The 17,500-nt window shown below is 46.1% G+C and overlaps 1 protein-coding gene across 9 annotated transcripts in view; it reads left to right on the forward strand.

Moving 5' to 3' along the window:
- Positions 1 to 17,500, forward strand: part of NACC2 (NACC family member 2) — a 247,789-nt gene that overhangs the window by 97,543 nt on the left and 132,746 nt on the right. The window lies entirely within an intron of this gene.

Below are 17,500 nucleotides of genomic sequence, written 5' to 3' on the forward strand. Positions count from 1 at the left end.
TTTTGGGTACCCGGAGTAAGAATTGGAGTCTGAGTCGGTGATTTCATAAACTGAGGAGTTGGAGTCTGCAGATTTTTGTACCGACTCCACAGCCCTTGGTGCAGCTCTGTGGAATGTTTACTGAGCATTTCAAAGCCAGTACAAAATAGACCTGGTTTCCTAGAATGCTCTGGAAGGAGAATTCTGCATAACAAATCAGCCTAGACTGTGACATCACTGGGACGGCAGGACTACATACCAATATACAGCCATATATAGATACAGGAAGGGTTTCTGATGCTGAAAATAGGAAAATTACTATCAAAGTTAGTACTCTGAATAATTTACTGCATTCTAATATATGTCACTACAGGGCCTTAAATTAATGCTGCATAAGGGGGCTTTAATTTCCTGTGCAGGTACCTGGCGTGCGAGACATGAAGCAGTCAGAGGAAGTTGGCGGTTCTGGGCCAGAATCCTGTAGCAAAACTGGCCAGGCGCGGTGGGTTACCCGCGTGGGAGACAGGTCCTCTTTATTGCCACAAAGATCTATCTAGTTATTTTTGCAATGTGCGAAGTCACCCCTCCAGAGGTCAGAGCCCGTCTGCCGGATTCTTCTCCTCTGCCGGAAGGCGTACTTGAAGCCATCTCCAGTGTTGCAGGCGAGAACAGCGATGAAACGAGGTAGAGGAATCCACTACTGCAGAGACAGCGTATTTCTCAGACGACAGGGAACAAGGACATTGGACTTGGCAGCGATGCCCCCGCGGCTTGTCTTACAGACGCCAACCTTGCCTTCAGGTTAGATTCTCCAGAACGGGCAGGAGCCGTGCTCCCAGCATGCTTTGTGACTGGGAGATGAAGATCGCGGTCAATGGACACACCGTGGGATCGGTAAACACAAAAGAAATGTAAAAACAAAGAGAAAACCTCGCACATACAAATACAGAGGCGGGGGCGAGTACATAACGGCCTGTGGGGTACAGATATGGATCCGTTTCCTGGAGGCTGTTATGTACTGGCTGTCTCCTCTATATTCTATGTAGTACCGTATAGCCTCGAATATAAGTCAATCTCAAGTTATAGTCGACTTCAATATTCAACCCTCTTAAAGTGTAACTGTCCGGCATAAAATCAAAAATTAATTCTTTATTTTTATCTGGTAAACAAGTAATAAGGATGCTATCCAGGCAATCCAAAAGTTAAAATCACTATTACTTTTCTTGTTGATAAATGATCATTCCCCAGTTTACCTGACTCTTACTTGGTACACAAAAAGGAAGTTGCAGGGCATGCTGGGTTGTCCTTTTTTGCTTCTCTATTTCCCCTCAGACTAATGCAGCCTGATTGGCTGAAGCCTCTTTCCCTCCTGTTTTCCCCTCCCACACCTCTGTTCCTCTCTGATTGGCCAATATTTCTCATGCTGAGACAATGCACTTACTATAGTGATGGGTAGGCAAATCAGGCAGATGAGCATAAGGGAGGAAATGACATCAGGATTGGCTTCAAAATAGCCACACTTAAAATGGGGAATGCTAAGAAGAATTTTCTCTTTTTTCACTGTAGAAAAATCACTAAAATCAAAATGTGAACAGTGCAATACATCTTTTATATCTGTAGAGCAAGTATTTATCTACTTACAGTATATATGTATTGTTTTTTCTGAGATAGTATGGCTGACAGCTCCTCTTTAAGCTGGAGTTTGTTATTGACTCAAGTATAAGTCTACCCAGCAACCTTAACAGCTTTACTTGGGGCCCAGGAGGGGTTAATGACTGTACTGCATACAGTATTGCAGCCATTAATCCCTCCAGTCCCTTAAGTGCAGCCAATACCTCCTCCAGGCCCCCAAGTGCAGCAGTTATTCTCTCCCCTTCCTGCAGCCCAGTATTTCTCCCCCTGCCCTTTCCTTGATAATTGGTGTGGCCAGGACTTTCTTACCTGTGTTTTCTTGGCATTTACTTTGAGAAAGTGTCACTTAGCACTGGGTAAATTGCTGCAAATGGGAATGTCACTAATAGTACACACAGTGTTACGCTTGGCTCATGCATAAGTCGACCCCCATACCTGTATTTAGTGAGTCAGGCTTATAGTCGAGTATATACAGTAGTTGGTGGTGAGTTCTGTGTACCGTGAGGTGCCATAGCAATGTTGACGTCGCTCCGGTATCCCCTAGCATAGGGCACTGTGACAGGCAAACCCAGCAATAGGTTCAGGGTAGTGCCCCGGATCTATCAACTGGATTCGCTTTTTAAAGTGTGGTACAAATGAATTTACCAGAATTCACCACAATTCTGCAGAACGCCAATGTAACTGCCTCTGATAAACTCAGTTTGATTGCAGAACACCCTCCCTCCTTGTGTATCCTCCCTGATCTTGCAACCCACAGAATAATGTGAATTTGTATAATTGGGACTACTCCAGTCTGTGATCTGGTATTGTCTTAAAGAAACCCTGTAACAAAAAAAAGTTCCCCTGGGGGGTACTTGCCTCAGTAGGGGGAAGCCTCAGGGTCCCAATGAGGCTTCCCGCTCCCCTGTAGCTGTAGGCAGTCCAGCGCTGGCTCCCCCAAAGCATCCCGGAATACTGGCTCGACAAGCCTGACAAGGCTTGCTATATTTACCTTCCCTGGCTCCAGCGGGGGGCGCTGTTGCGGCTCTCAGCACAGAGATAGGCGGAAATAGCCGATCTCTGTCGGGTCTGCTCTACTACACAGGCGTAGGAGACTTGCACCTGCGCAGTAGAGCGGACCAACAGAGATCTGCTATTTCCACCTATCTCCGAGCGGAGAGCCGATACTGCGCCTGCGCTGGAGTCGGGAAGGTAAATATTTACATCCCCGCTGTTCGGAGGGGCACAGCGAGACCGCCGTGGGACACAGGAGAGGGGGAAGCCTCAATAGGATCCGGAGGCTTCACCCACTGGAGGTGAGTACCCCCCAGGGGAACTTTTTGTTGTTACAGGTTTTCTTTAAAGAGGAGCTGTTAGGTATAAGGTCTCAGAGAAAATAAACACATATATCAGTAGCTAAAGATTGGCTGTACTTACATTACATATGCATTTCACTGTCCACGTTTGGATTTCACAGAATTTGTATATAGTATATGCAGAGATAGATGCTCCTGACAGCTCATGGCAGGCTCCATGTTTTTCTGTCAAATGTGTCCTCATGTCCTGCCTGCTTCCTGATCACAGATAAGCTTGTACTAAATAACAGTGTGCAGTGAATATTAATGAGCCATGTGGCTAGGAACAATAGCTGACTCCTGCAGCGTACTCTGCCCGAGAATTATCAGTGCTACACGATTACAAGCTGCTGTAACGTCTCATTAGCAGCCGAGGGGAGAGCCCCAGAATGCTTTGCAGTATGGTATGCGGCTTGCGTCTTCTTAAGAATAACAGACTTGCTGATAAGCACACATCAAAGGTAAGAGTGATTTTTATCTTCACTAATTGCTTTTGGGCTTCCTTCTAAACTGTTTAACACAGGAGAATAGAGGTTTAAATTAGCTTCTGCAGCCTGACAGTTACTCTTTAAAGCGGAATATGACCCTGCATTTCAACTTTGCTCTAAAACATTATTTACAGTATATTATATGCAACCAGCATTTTTTGTTTACTAGACCAGCATTGGAAGGGTTACACAGGGCTTTAAAGTTCCTGGAGATTTCTGCAGACGCAGCTGAAATAGATACATTTTGTTTACATAAATGTATCTAAGTGTTGAATGTGACTCACTCTCTCTGACCGAGAAGAGCTGGAGGACAGCCAAAGAGTGTGTAACATTTCTCAATAGATACATATAACTAAATAGAATGTAACAATCTGAACTTCTGCATTTCTCTCCACGGAACTTTAAACCTCTGTGTGTAACCCTTCCAATGCTGGTCTAGTAAAAAAAAAAAATGCTTTTTGCATATAATATGCTGTAAATAATATTTTAGAGCAAAGTTGAAATGCAGAGTTATATTCCGCTTTAAGGTAGCCATACATCTAGTGATGATGGGCAGATTCGACCAAGTGACCCTCACTGATAAGAAATTCCCCTTTTTATCTCTTTCCTGCTCTCAGAAGCCATTTTCTGCTAGGAAAGTGTTTTATTAGTTGGAATTTCTTATCAGTGAGGGTCACGCTGTAGTCACTTCCTGTCTGAGTCAGGACTGAGTCAGCCACTTACATACCTGATAGTTAACTCTTTCAGGGAGAGAAAGAAAAAAAAGAACACAGCCTAGTTATTTGTGTGCTAGGCACAGTACATACACATGTCCATCTCATCATGTCACATGTCACCTCGGGTATCCTTTAACCCCCTTGGCATTATGATTCTTTCCGGATTTTCGGGTCTAAAAGCGGTGACATTTTTTTGCACCCTTTCAGATCCTAAAACCTGGAAATAAATCATGTTGCCAGGGAGATCTGCAGCAGTTTTTCAATCGCTCACCTCTTTGGCTCCAGTGCTGCAGTTATGCCTCCATCCTCTGGGTGGCACTGCAACTCTAAAGTGAAATTGTCGTCATGACGGCAGCCGGCAATCTCACCAGCAGGAAGCAGAGCCCCGGAGGAGAGGAAGAAGAATGGCGGCCGACGTCGGGATCCCCCGGGAGGTATATAGAAACGCCCGCTGCGCGCATTGCTTTGCATACAGCATCTGGTGGCTACCCCGAGCAGAGGTCGGGATTACCGCTCTTAGCTGCGGTTTGTCGCCCCGACAGTAGCTCAGGATTACCACCCAGGAGGTTAATAGACGCTCTTGTAAAGGAATGGGATATCCTCACGTGGCCATTTCTTCATAGCAGCCGAGTTGGCAGACTTCTGGTGACCTGCGACCCCTCTGATGCAATTGCTGCAGACCAAACAGTCTCGGTCTGTGTTTGCTGCGTCCACAGACTTATCTCTCTCGCTCTCTTTCTGTAGATATCAGCTTTGTCATTGTAATATTTACACCAGCAACACCTTTTATATAAAAACTTCAGAACTTTCTAATAATAGAAATATCGTCCGCTAAGCCATTTTCCTCGCTTCTGTAACACCGAGGATCAGGCGACGCAGGCGAGAGGTGATTACATAAACATGGGCTGTGCTCGCATTCAAATATTAAACAGGGAGGGAAAGAAGTATTTGATTTCCTGCTGATTTTGCTCGTTTGCCCTCCGACCATCAAATGACTAGTCTGTAATTGTAATGGGAGGTTTTAGGGTAGCAGTGAGGGACAGAATAACAAAAGAACCCGCAAAAGCCCCGAGCCCCAAAGTCAGTGCTTAATGTCCATTGTAATGAGGGAAAGAAGTATTTGATGCGTACATCAAAAAAGGGCGTCGGGAAGAAAGGGCGCGTGGTGTAAACGATAAACAGTATTATCGTTTATTGAAATATTGTGTAGAATTTCGTTTACAAACAGTGTTTTAAGAATTTATAAATCACTAAATAATGTGTATGAGATCGGCAATTCTTAAAACGTTAATCTTCCCTGTTTCTAAACTGAAACTTATATTTACGTTAGTTAAAAACCCTCCCTGTACCTATCCCTAACCCCTAGACCCCCCTGTTGGTGCCTAAACCTAAGACCCCCCTGTTGGTGCCTAAACCTAGGACCCCCCTGTTGGTGCCTAAACCTAAGACCCCCCAGTTGGTGCCTAAACCTAAGACCCCCCCAGTTGGTGCCTAAACCTAAGACCCCCCTGTTGGTGCCTAAACCTAAGACCCCCTATGGATAATAATGTTTTACAAACATAAAAATGTAAATAAAAAAATGTAATTAATTTTTTTGGGTGGATAATAATGTTTTAGAAATGTTTTAGAAATAGTGATTTAGTATCTTTATAAACGTTATTCGTCACGGGCTCATTCATTGTAAAGTTAAATCATCACAAACATAGTTATAAATCCTTAAAAATCTCCGGGCGCCTTTTGTTAAAACGTTAATAATCTCCGGCGCCTTTTTTTCCCTGTTCGGCGCCCGGTAAACGATATTTATAATGGGAGTGAATGGGGCGCCCTTTTTTGTCCACTTGTCTCATGCGCCCAAATCTCCTGCTTCCGTATTTGATCCCCTGTGAACCAACAAGACTCCCAGGTGTCTGCACTGTATGCAGGTAACGAGCTGAGATTAGAGGCAGCCGCTTTAAAGAGACCCTGTACTGAAAAAAATGTCATCTGGGGGGTACTTACCTCGGGAGGGGGAAGCCTCAGGGTTCTAATGAGGCTTCCCCCTCCCCTGTAGCTGCAGGCAATCCAGCCCTGGCTTCCCCGCAGCGTCCCGCAATCCTGGCTCGAGAAGCCTGACAAGGCTTGGATATATTTATCTTCCCTGGCTCCAGCGGGGGGCGCTGTTGCGGCTCTCAGCACGGCAATAGACAGAAATAGCCGATTTCCATTGGGTCCGCTCTACTATGCAGGTGCAGTAGACTTGCACCTGCACAGAAGAGCGGCCCTGCAGCGATCGGCTATTTCCGCCTATCTCCGAGCGGAGAGCCGATACTGCGCCTGCGCTGGAGCCGGGAAGGTAAATATTTACATCCTCGCTGTTCGGAGGGGCGCAGCGAGACCGTCGTGGGACACAGGACGACGGGGAAAGCCTTGATTGGATCCGGAGGCTTCCCCCACCCGAGGCGAGTACACCCCAGGGGAACTTTTTTTTTAGTTACAGGTTTTCTTTAAGGGAGTGCAGCTTGTTACAGGACCGGTATAGAAGAGACCTGTCCACAGAAGCAGTCAATCAGATTCCAAACCAACCACCATGGCCAAGACCAGAGAGCTGCCCCAGGATGTCCAGTGATGTATAGAGTTGGGCCGAACGGTTCGCCGGCGAACCTGGTTCGCGCGAACCTAGGTGGTTCGCGTGCGGGTACCGCACGCGAACTTTATTGCGGAAAAGTTCGCCCCATTGCGGTTCGCCCCATAATGCACTGAGGGTCAACTTTGACCCTCTACATCACAGTCAGCAGGCCCAGTGTAGCCAATTAGGCTACACTAGCCCCTGGAGCCCCACCCCCCCTTATATAGGCAGGCAGCGGCGGCCGTGGCCACTCGTGTGCCTGCATTAGTTAGAGTAGGGCGAGCTACTGCAGTCTCTCATAGGGAAAGATTAGTTAGCCTTAGCTTGTCCCTGGCTGCATACCTGTTCATTGATCCTGCCACTGCATACCTGTTCATTGATCCTGCCACTGCATACCTGTTCATTGATCCTGCCACTGCATACCTGTTCATTGATCCTGCCACTGCATACCTGTTCAGTGATCCTGCCACTGCATACCTGTTCATTGATCCTGCCACTGCATACCTGTTCATTGATCCTGCCACTGCATACCTGTTCATTGATCCTGCCACTGCATACCTGTTCATTGATCCTGCCACTGCATACCTGTTCATTGATCCTGCCACTGCATACCTGTTCAGTGATCCTGCCACTGCATACCTGTTCAGTGATCCTGCCACTGCATACCTGTTCATTGATCCTGCCACTGCATACCTGTTCTGTGAACCCACCACTGCATACCTGTTCTGTTCAGTGGACCCGCCACTGTATACCTGTTTAGTGAACCCGCCACTGCATACCTGTTCTGTTCAGTGGACCCGCCACTGTATACCTGTTCAGTGGACCCGCCACTGCATACCTGTTCTGTTCAGTGAACCCGCCACTGCATACCTGTTCTGTTCAGTGGAGTTTGGTGTGTCAGTGTGAAGCAGTACCTTAATTACACTCCCTGATTGATGTATACACATGCAAGATGTTTTAAAGCACTTTAGGCCTGTCATTTAGCATTCAATGTGATTTCTGCCCTTAAAACGCTGCTTTGCGTCAAATCCAGATTTTTCCCGGTGACTTTTGGCGTGTATCCCACTCCGCCATGCCCCCCTCCAGGTGTTAGACCCCTTGAAACATCTTTTCCATCACTTTTGTGGCCAGCATAATTTTTTTTTTTTTTCAAAGTTCGCATCCCCATTGAAGTCTATTGCGGTTCGCGAACTTTAACGCGAACCGAACCTTCCGCGAAAGTTCGCGAACCCGGTTCGCGAACCTAAAATCGGAGGTTCGGCCCAACTCTAGTGATGTAGGGGACAAGGTTGCAGACCTGCACAAGGGTGGACTGGGCTACAGGACGATCACCAAGCAGCTTGCTGAGGAGGTGACAACAGTTGGCGTGATTATTCACAAATGGCAAAAACTCAAAATAACCTTCAGTCTCCCTCAGTTTTGGGCTCTGTACAAGTTCGCACCTCGTGGCGTTGCAATAATCATGAAAATGTTGACACAAACTACATGGGGGTGGGAGGGGCTGACTTGTCAATGAACTCAGGGCAGCTGGGACCATATTCACCAAGAAAATAATTTGTAACTCACAGCGCCATGAAGGACTCAAATCTTGCAGAGCCTACAAGGTGCCCCTGCTGCGGACAGTACATGGACAGGACATGTCTGCAGTGTGCCGATGCACATGTGAATGATCCAGACGAGAGGGTCAGAGGAGACCAAAATTTAGTTCTTTAGCATCCACTCAACTCCCCATGTTTGGAGGAATGCTGCATGTGATCACCATCCCAAACATCACACATGGAGGTGGACAAATTATGCTATGGGGAGAGTTCTGCTAAGGGGACAGGCCATGTACCACCAGTTCTTGGGCGATTTCCTCCTTCCCTCATCCAGGGCACTGATAATGAGTCATAGATGGGTATTCCAGCCTGACAATGACCCAAAACACACGGAAAGGCAACAAAGGGGCTCAAGAAGAAGTACATGGAGGTCCTAGAGTGGCCTCGCCAGTCTCCCGACCTAAATCCAATAGAAAATCTGTGGAGGGAGCCGAAGGTTCAAGTTTGCTGACTTGGAGAGGATCTGCAGAGAGGAGCCGGCCAATAACCCCTCCTCAGATGTGTATAAACCTGGTGGCCAACTACAAGAAACGCCTGACCTCTGTGATTGCCAACAAGGGTTCTGCCGCCAAGTACTAAGTTATCTTTCCATAGGGGATCAAATACTTATTTCACTCATTACAATGCGTATCAAGTTTTGACTTTGGGACGCTGAGTTTTTTAAAGGACTTCCGAGGCCAAAATTAAGAAAATCACACTATACCTTTTTATTAGCAGAATCCACGGAGGACGTCCTGCCCGTCCTCTGCTCCGTTCCGCCATCAATGCAGGTCTTTCCGTTCCCCTATGGCTTGGCCCGAACCCACCGAACGGGTCACATCGATTCCACCTCTAAGATGGCCGCCGCCATGCTGCGCAGTACGCTTTGCCGCTAGCGCGACTGCGCAGCCTATTGCCCGCCGCGTATTAGATCCCGGCATGCTCCCCAAGTACAAAGCGTACTGCGCAGCCGCGGAGCATGGCGGCGGCCATCTTAGAGGTGGAATCGATGCGACCCGTTCGGTGGGGTCGGGCCAAGCCATACAGGAACGGAAAGACCTGCATTGATGGCGGAACGGAGTGGAGGACGGGCAGGACGTCCTCCGTGGATTCTGCTAATAAAAAGGTGCAGTGTGATTTTCTTAATTTTGGCCTCGGAAGTCCTTTAAGGGTTCCTATGTTGTTGCTCTTTATCTCACAGCTACAGTAATCCTCCCATTACTATTATAGATGGGACATTTTTTGGTCAACAAGCAAAATCATCAGGGGATTAAATACTACTTTCCCTCAATGGCCTCATTTCACTAAGCTTTCTCAAACACTTTATCGAACGTTTGATAATTTACCTCGTGGGTAAAATCTAAATTTGAATTCACTAAGTTGTTATAGATTTATTGAATGTTTTATCGATAAAACATTTGATACATTTTTAACACCTTAGTGAATTCAAAATTAGATTTTACTCATGAGGTAAATTATCAAACGTTCGATAAAGTGTTTGATAAAGCTTAGTGAATTGAGGCCATTGTGTGTAAATTAAATATATATACATTTTTATTCTTTTTTATAAAACTATAGTGAAGGTTTTATTTTTCCGTTGGTATTGGTTGGAGTTTTCCTGTTATGTTCATTTGGAACTATGAAGGGTAAACGGCCGTTCGCTGTGCTATGAGAAGCAGAGAGGACATTTGGTTTTGTGGTTTAGAGGTTCCTCTATTGGAGATGAGAAACAAAAAAAATCTCATCTGCGGCTCCCCAAATTCTTACATCATTTCCCCTTATTTCCCTACGTTCTCTGGAAATTCGAGTAAACGAGATTAAAAATAACGGCCGGGCGCTAGGCCAGGGTCGATGTGATTGGACGCTGGGTCTTGCTTTCACTTCCTCCTCAGCAGTGATTTTAATAACGCGAATGAACATGAGTGAGCAATCTCCTTCCTTCTACGAGATTGTCTTCCTCAGATCAGATCCGACCAATCCGGACTTTTCAAAGTTAAGCATGCAATCCGATCTTACCATCCTTCCACCAATTCGGTAAATCTGCTAAACATAAAGCTGGGTACACGGCGTGCAATGCTTACTTCAGATTCTATTTGTGTGATTGATCAGATCAATAATCAGATCTGACATCGATTGGCAATAGAAGAAAGCTAGAATACCCACGCATACAATTTCTTTTTTTCCAAATTCCGATCAGATTTATGGCCGTTTTTCCGATTGAAAGAACATACACCCAGAACAATAGCCAGTGTTTTGAATTACAATTTTCAGCCTGTCTGATCTTCTTTCGTTTGAGAACGAGATTGATTTTGAGCTGGAATCGGTCATAGGCACTGGCCTAGCAATAGGGGGAGCAGAGGTTGCGACCTCTCCGGGGCCCTTGGGCCAGAGGGGCCCTCCCTCAACCACAGTATTAGCTCTCTATTGGTCCCTTACTGGTAATAATCACTTCTATAGATGCTTTGAATAGTGATCATTAACTAGCTGTTCCCCATCCCCTTCTTGCACCTCTGACACTGTAGTTGCCATTGGCAGGTTTTGGTGCGCTGTATCAATTTTTATGTATAGAGTGCTTGGGGGAGGCCCAATGTAAAACTGGCACCGGGGCCCGCTGCTCCTTAGCCATGCCACTGGTCGCAGGCAATTAATAGGCTGTAGAGCTCTTTGCCCGATCTGATTAGTCTCTCAATCAGCAGTGGAATCTGATGTAAAAATTGCCTTGTGCGTAAAGGCGTCTTTTGTGCCAATTCATGATTGTGATGTGTTTTTTCTGCTCTAAATTGAATATTATGGGCCAGTTTTTGTTTTTTTTTTGCATGCAGCTGAATGTCCCACTACAGGCTTATTTATAAAAAGCTGCAGTTTGTTTTGACTGTGTTCTGTTCTGAAATCCATAATAATATTATTATTATTATATTATTATTATTTATTGCATTTATAAAGTGCCAACATATGGCCTCAATTCAATAAGATCATGCTGGAGATAAGGCAAGAGAAAACTTACCTCCACACAGTGAGAGAGTTATCTTATCTCTCCATTCCTTAGGTTACCTCCCCTGTAGTTAAAGGGAAGGTTCAGGGACTATAAAAAAAATAAATAAAAATCCACTTACCTGGGGCTTCCTCCAGCCCATGGCAGGCAGGAGGTGCCCTTGGCGCCGTTCCGCAGGCTCCCGGTGGCCGACCCGACCTGGCCAGGCCGGCGGCCAGGTCGGGCTTCTTCTGCGCTCCATTATGCGTGTCACTGGGGCGCCGAGGGCACCTCCTGCCTGCCACGGGCTGGAGGAAGCCCCAGGTAAGTGGATTTGGATTTTTTTTTTTTTTTTTTTTTTTTTTTTTTTATAGTACCTGAACCTTCCCTTTAAGTTACCTCCTCTGTAGTTATTTTCACAAGCAGTTAATTAACAGCCTGTCTGTAACTTTAGAATTCTGTAGTTATTTTAAGGATTAAAGAGAAACTCCAGTGAAAATAATGTAATAAAAAAGTGCTTTATTTTTACAATAATTATGTATAAATGATTTAGTCAGTTTTTTGCCCATTGTAAAATCTTTCCTCTCCCTGATTTACATTCTGACATTTATCACATGGTGACATTTTTACTGTTGGCAGGTGATGTAGCTGCTGCATGCTGTTTTGGCAGTTGGAAACAGCTGTAAACAGCTATTTCCCACAATGCAGCAAGGTTCACAGACAGGAAACTTCCAGGAGTACCACGGTCCTCAGAGTCTCTTGTGGGAGGGGTTTCACCACAATATCAGTCATACAGCGCCCCCTGATGGTCTGTTTGTGAAAAGGAATAGATTTCTCATGTAAAAGGGGGTATCAGCTACTGATTGGGATAAAGTTCAATTCTTGGTCGGAGTTTCTCTTTAAAGACAGAACAGTTAACTTTGTTTGCCTGAGGTAAAATGTTTCCTGAATACTATATGCCTTATCACCATGGTGAAGGTAGGACATACAAGGAAACTCACAACAAAACAAGATCATGCAAATGATTTAAGAACAGTAGTTCTGTGTCTTTATTCAAAATAGAGACTGTTCTAGCCCACAAGAGGGGTGATGGTGAGATTGTATAATCAAGCTGGAGACATTAGGGAGGAGGGCCCTTCCAGAGGCTTACAATCTAATGGGTGGGGGTGGAGACAATAGGTGCGTCTGTTGAGAGGGTGGCCAGCAAGAACGTATTATGGTGCTGGTGAGAAGGGGGGGGGGGGGGGCGAGCATGGAAAGGTGAGATATTAACCTTTTCGGGACCGGCCACCTACCCCCCCTTAAGGACCAGGCATTTTGCGCGGGAAGGGGGTGCGCACGTTTGGGGGGGTCAGGCGGCCGGATCCCGCCTGTGGCTGGCTGGTTTTGTGTCCTCCCCATGGTGGCCTGGGCCCCCCCTTCTGCCAGCAGCCTTCACTTACCTTCCAGGCTCCAGCGATGAGCCGCACGGGACCCTCTTCTCCGGCCGGCATCTCCGTTCTGTCTGACGAGCAGTTCCGGGTCGCGGCTTGATGACGTCATCAAGCCGGGACCCGGCGCTGACGTCAGATGAAGCGGAGATGCCGGCCAGAGCAGAGGGGAGCGCCGATCGTCGCTGGAACGGCAGGGAGGTGAGTGGATCCTCTTCTTTCCCCCCCTCCCGCCGCAGCTGTCAAACAGATCACTACTATCCGACGGCGATCGTAGTGATCGTGTGATCAGCAGCCATACGCGATGGCTGCTGATCACTCGGGGGAGATGTCGGCTGTCATATGACAGCTTAATCTCCCCCTCCGGGTGCGCACAATCGCGTCGGGAGCGGAAATTGCGGGCCGGCGTAGATCCTACGCCGCATGAGGCTAGAACAGCCACAAGTGCAGCATAGAATCTCATGCACATGGTCCCGAAAAGGTTAAAGAGACCCTGTAACCAAAGCCCTCTGGGGGATGCTTACCTCGGAAGGGGTAAGCCTCAGAGTCCCAATAAGGCTTCCCCGTCCTCTGTAGCCTGAGGGAATCCAGCGCTTGTTTCTCCCAAAACTTCTACGACAAATCCTGACAAGCGTGCGCCTGCACAGAAATATTAACCTACCGTGATCCAATGCAGCCGCAGTAGCGGCTCTTAGTTTGAGCTAAGGCCGAGCCCGATCGTATCCGCTCTACTACGCAGGTGCAAAGTACTCACGCCCGTGCAGTAGAGCGCATACGATTGTGCTCAGCTTTTTCCGCCTTAGCCCGAACGAAGAGCCGATACTGCGCCCGCTACTTTGCCTCTGCTGGATCGCGGTAGGTAAATATTTTACCTCGCCGCTGTTAGGAGGTCGCAGCGCTGGATTGCCGGGACACCAGAGGATGGGGGAAGCCTCCTTAGGCTTCCCCCTCCCGAGGTAAGTATCCCCCAGAGGGGTTTTATTTAGTTACATGTTTTCTTTAAAGGTGGGGGCGAGTCGGATGGCTGGTGGAAGCGAGTTCCAGAGAGTGTGGGCAGCCCTAGTGAAGTCCTGCAGTCTGGCATGGGAGTGAGATATGCACGGTGCGAACAGGTGCAGGCCGTTGGAGGATCGGAGGGGGCGGTGTGTACCGCTCTGTGCACAAGATCAGAGATGTAGGTTGGGCAGGTCTTGTGCACCAATTTGTAAGCAAAGCACAGAATGTTGAAGTTGTAACACTGTACCATTTATGAAGTCACATTTATAATGAAGGGGACAAGTTTTATTTCTGTAGATCAGACTTTTGGGTTCCCCTGACGAAGCCAGTGTGCAAAACCAGTCGGGCAGGAGGCAGGCGGAGCAAGGAGATTCTACATTGGGCGTGTTTTAATCTTGGTTTACCCAATCGTAAGAGTTCCCATATGTGAGTCAAATGACGAGGCCAGTGTGCAAAACCAGTCGGGCAGGAGACAGGCGGAGCAAGGAGATTCTACATTGGGCGTGTTTTAATCTTGGTTTACCCAATCGTAAGAGTTCCCATATGTGAGTCAAATGACGAGGCCAGTGTGCAAAACTGGTCGGGCAGGAGACAGGCGGAGCAAGGAGATTCTACATAGGGTGTATTTTAATCTTGGGGTACTGTAACGATCGGTGTAACACAGAGAGGGTCTGATTACCGGTGAAATGCAGTATCACCGAGAATGCAGAATATATCCGATTATTGGTGATCTGCAGTATCACCGATAATCAGATATATACTCTAACCTCTGGACACCGGAGTAACGAGTGAGTGTTATGCAACAGAATTACTTTGAGTACACACAGAGGAATGTTCCTTCCGTAGGCCTAGACTCTCCCGGGGGAGGAGCTAGGCTGAAGGTGGGAAGGACAGAGTAGGAGTGACACCAGTGAGAGGATGTTACTCACAGGTCTGGGAACTGCCTCTGACAGTAAGGCTAGTTCTCGAGGTCGCACAAGCCAGGTCGTTTAACACACAGACAGATAAAGTACAGATTCAGGAGACAGGTACAGCATCTAATGAACAGGCAGGGTTTGGCAACAGAATATCAGAATAGCAGGGTACAGAATCAGGAGGCAAATACAGAGTCCAGGAACGAGCAGAGTTTGGCAACAGGAGATCAGAAGTAGCAAGGTACAGAATCGGAGTTCAAAGGAATGGTCAGGCAGGCAGAAGGTCATAACAAATAATACAGTTCAAACTCCTAACGCTAAGGTGTGAGATCCTTGGCCGTCAACACCTTTGGAAACTATGCTAGTACACAGATACAGACAGGTCTGAGTGCTACCACGTAGTGATCGCAACGCCAGACACCAGAGAAATGACCAGAACCCAGTATATATACCTTAGCGCTCTCCAGCGCCACCCCTAAGTGCTGGACCAATGGATGGTGGTGAAAATGTCAGCTGACCAGCTTGGTCAGCTGATTCTTCTCTGGCTGTCATATAAGCTCTTCCGCTCAGCGCGCGCGCGTCCTTCTGAACCTGTGTGGACTAGCAGTCCCAGCCACACCAGATATGTTTTGCAATGTACCAGCTGATTCAGGCGCGGGGGCCGCCGCACCGCTCTCCAAGCAAGCGGCGGCTTCCCCGCGCCCCATCCATCATGTCAGCGCCAGTACCATGCGTACAATCCGCCGCGTCCAACGCGGACTCCACCGCACTGCCCCTGCGGCATGTGGCCTTTTCTCCGCGTTGAGTCGCCATGTTGGACGCGGAAACAGCCGCCTCCTTCTGAGCACTAGCGGCGGCTTTTCCGCGTTTCCTCACAGGTACCCAATCGTATATGTCAGTCAAAGAGTCAATAAAAAATAATTAAATCTATTTGTTAATCGGTATATGGACACCTTTTAAGGGAGGGTCTCATATTTTTTTTTAACTTTTCTATGCTATGCCATAGAGAGGTATTCAATACTCAAGGGCAACAATTAAAGTGTTACATTTATTGATTGATCCACGTAAGGCTGTTGTGCTGCATTTCCCCTTCCAGAGTTAGTAATTGAGCGTCCACTGGGAAGCCCGACAGCTGAGGGACACCAGGGGAGGCCTGATTGGTTGATCAGCTGTTAATGAATGAAATCCTCAGCGCTTGGCCTTTCAGAAGCGGTTGCAGTACAGCGACCTCCTGTCACTGCAGCCAGACCACAGTATTAGCGGACGCCCCACAAGCCTGATTTCCAGCGATGGCTCCTGGTTTTAACCACTTCGCATCCAGACCTTGTTTCCTCCTTATGAACCAGAGCAGTTTTGAATTTTAGCTTTCATTATATGGCATGTGTTCCCTCAAACAATTTTTCTCTGCATTTCAATGGGAAAAAAATAGAAAAAACACATTATTTCTCAGCTTTATCAATTACAGTTTAAAAATAAAAAGCGCTACTGTAGATAAACACAAATTTTGTTTGGCTATTTCTACTTTTTTTTTATCACAAAACTTAGATTACGTTCCTGTCACAATTTATGGTGAAGATATTTGATTCTGAAATAATGCTACAGTGTGTATTTTTGTTTTACTATGAATGGAGAAAATAAAAGTATTTTTATGGTAAAAATCAATCTTATTGGCTCAGGGAACATATATTCCCTTTCACCAATTAGTGCTGCATCAGATAGTGCCAGAAATGTGCACAGGAGCAAGCCCAATCCTGCACAGCACTGCTTCTGCTACAAGACGTATATCTACTGACTCGTGGCTTAGATGAAGTCCCAAAGGATATAGATTTACTATAGTGGTGGATAAAGTGGTTAATAATCGATTCCTGAAAATGTGTCTCTGGTTCTCTACAGTACAAGTTCGCTGTCCTCTCCATGTACTAGATGCGCATCCTATATTAGCCATAGCTTGTAGTAAAGTGAGGATATAGTACAAAAAGTAAGGAAAGGCCGGGCTACTTTGTTTCCTGGGTGTCTCTTAAAAATTCTTATCAAATGCTAGATAAAGCCTTGAACACATGTCAGACAAAAGTCATTTGAAATGACAAACGACAGATCGTTGTGTCGGACGGCAATTGGCATGAAAAAAAACCTACTTTCTTAAGAACAGGATACCCTTCAACAGGATAACACCCCTTAAGTTTGACTCTTAAACCTGAGTCAGTGCTCTGCCCATTCATTCACCAATAACTTTATCACTACTTATCACACCAAAATAATCTGTATCTTGGTGTTTTTTTTTTTGCCACAACTTAGGCTTTCTTTGGGTGGTACTTTTTGCTAAGACTTATTTTGTTCTATAAGCATCTTGATGGGAATAATAAGAAAAAATGGTAAAAATTCATTACTTCTCAGTATTTCAGCCATTATAGTTTTAAAATAAAACATGCTACTGTGCATAAAACCCACTCATGTTATTTGCCCATTTGTCCTGGCTATTATAATCTTTAAATGATGTCCCTTGTACAATGTACAGCAACAATATTGTATTTGGAAATAAAGGTGTATGTTTTTCAGTTTTGTTTTTCGTTTACACCATAACACTAATGACAAGCCTTTATTTGCAAAAATAATAGTAATATACCCTCGTGACATTCATATAAAAAAAAAGTTATGTTTTTTGTTTTTTTTATTATTATTTAAATGTCACCTGTAAGGTAAGAGGTTAATTAATGGGGATTTATTTTATTTTTATTTCATGTATGTAGGGTGTCATTACTTTTTGGCCACTAGATTTCCCCCACTTTATTCCTCTGTACTGTGAACAGTACACAGGAACAGTGCTGTTTGGGTGGTTTTACTTATTTTATTTATTTAAA

Source organism: Hyperolius riggenbachi, chromosome 8 (genome assembly GCF_040937935.1).
Source record: "Hyperolius riggenbachi isolate aHypRig1 chromosome 8, aHypRig1.pri, whole genome shotgun sequence".
In the NCBI taxonomy this organism is placed as follows: domain Eukaryota; kingdom Metazoa; phylum Chordata; class Amphibia; order Anura; family Hyperoliidae; genus Hyperolius; species Hyperolius riggenbachi.